This window comes from Suncus etruscus, chromosome 1 (assembly GCF_024139225.1).
Source record: "Suncus etruscus isolate mSunEtr1 chromosome 1, mSunEtr1.pri.cur, whole genome shotgun sequence".
Taxonomy (NCBI): Eukaryota; Metazoa; Chordata; class Mammalia; order Eulipotyphla; family Soricidae; genus Suncus; species Suncus etruscus.
In genome coordinates, this window is record NC_064848.1 from 180,830,723 (window position 1) to 180,833,201 (window position 2,479).

A 2,479-nucleotide genomic window follows, 5' to 3' on the forward strand; every position below is an offset into this window, starting at 1 on the left:
TGTGAGTTTGCTTATGCATGAGATAAATATCTCAAACTATTAGTAACATCGGTGTGGTACATAATCCTTTACAAGCTTCTTAATAATGCAAGTAATGAGGTCTCACTCCAGACCTAGAAACTCCAGACAAGCTCATTAGCTAGACATTCTGAGCTGAACTAACAAACATATCAGAGAAAATGATGTACCTATGAATGAACTTTGAGCAAGTGATCCACTTATCATTTCATAAGGACAACATCTGTCCTGCCTTTGGCTTAATGTTTCAATGAATTTTTATGAAAAGTACAATTGGATGTTTGATTTGCGTTATCTCAGAAATTAATGCTTTAAAGAGACTTGCCTAAGGGGCTCCCACACAAGAATTAACAATGACTTCATTATCACAGTGAGCTGCCATTTAAAGTCTTTTCATACAAGAGAAAACAAAGCCATCTGCCATTCCTTGGGAGTCCACACAGTGAGAATCTCACACACCTGGATTACCCATGTTTTACCAATAGGAAACTATGAAAAGTCTAAACCCCTGAGAATAAGGCATCCATGTCTGGATCTTATGCTGTTATTGGTACATACATTTATATGTACCTTATGTGGATTACCCAGCAGCTGTGCTATACATAGAAGAAATAGCCTATCTATATTACAAGTTCTGTCATTCATTCATTCATTCACTCATTTGTTCTGTCTTTCAGTTCCCACTTTTATAGCAGGAAGTAGTAATGAGAGAAAACATTAGCAGGACATAAAGACTCAGAAGATTGGGGCTTGCTGTGTCTAATTTAAAAGAATCATTTAGTTTCTTGAAGAAAATTGACTTACCACTGCCTTTGCCAATTCCAACTCCAGGGAGTATACAGACCTTTTACAGTTAGAGAAAATGAGACTTTACTAAGAGACTAGAAGGAACTTCCGAATAAGTGAATTAAACACATTCAGCATGAGACAATGACTCTGCGATTAAACAGAAGACATAAACCACAAGAATAAATAAGCTTCAAAGATAACCCATCCATGGTGTGTAGACACCTGAGAAAGAGTGGACTCTAACACCCTATCAAAGGTGAATCTTAATGTGATATGAGAAATTAAAGATTGTTATACATTCTTAACCTCCTTTTCCTCCTAGAATATAGACAATACTTCTATTCTTGACTCTGTGCAGAATAGTTTATTCTGACCAAAGAACTTTATGTCAGGTGTAAGACTCATCCTCAGGAGCAACTTTTATTACTTGCCTGTGTAAATATTATCTGATCATGATTCCCAAATTACCCAGAAACTGTTCAGTTGGGAGAAACCCCAAATTAGTTACTTACTAAAAAAAAAATAGCTATGTATGGAGAGGAAGAGAGAAAGGGAGAGCTGTCTAGACTCAGATTGTTCTAGCTCCAGTGCTTTGAATTAAACCAAACGTAATCAAATTTTAGAGTACTCTTCTCCATATTCATAGATAAGCAATGCTTCTGAGGGTGGATCTGAAGGATGCAACTTGAGAATTCAGTGAAGGATTCCCAAGGGTGACCCTAGGAAGCAAGGAATGGTGCTCTTATGGAGCTTTCCATCTCTTGGTCACTACACAGATTTGGACTAAGAGCAACAAACAATGAGAAAAACCTTCAAAAGTATTTGCTCCTCTTCCCATATTTTTTTGACCAAAAAAAGGGGAAGAAAGCTTAAATTTAAGATGATTGTATCTAACCTGCCTGGCAACTTTGGTAGTGGAGCTCAAACTAGATAGAATTTCAATTAGACAGTTTTATCTCACAGTCTCACAATTCTCACTGGTTAGAGACAGATTGAATCACTTATATCACTTTCTTACAGGATGAGGTTGGAAAGTACTTGATACCCTCAAAAATCCTTTATAAAACAGGCCAAATTTACTCTGCCTAATTTGTACTGTGATTTTAGGACCAATAAAATAAAATAATTTCAAAAACTATAAATTGCATATGTACTATCACTGCAAGGTATAGTAAAATGGTTTAGAAACAAAGAAATAAAGTAGTCCTTTTTCTGAGTTCCTGTTTTCCCTTATACTTACATGCATCAACACACATGATTTCATACTACACAGACATCACACACAGAGCTATTTTTACTTTGTCATGCACACTCCAAAGACAAATGACAGGTCTAAAACACAAAATTATCTTAAAATTAAAGTGGACAATAATGGAGATGAGAGATAAAATCTTTATTTTTTTGGTTAAGCATTCTGAGTACTTTTATGAATTTATTTGATTAAACTCTATTTTTATTATTATCATTCCCATCATATAAATTATAAAATTGAAATATAGTTACAGTTATTTTTCGCAGAACAATAGACTAGTAAGTACTTGAACTAGGTTTCAATAGTTTATTTAATTCCTCAAACCTTGCTGTTACTACTTGTATATGCCTTGTTGAACTAATAATAATGCATAATAATGATAATGAGAGCAGTCATAGAGGTAATAATAACAATAAAAAT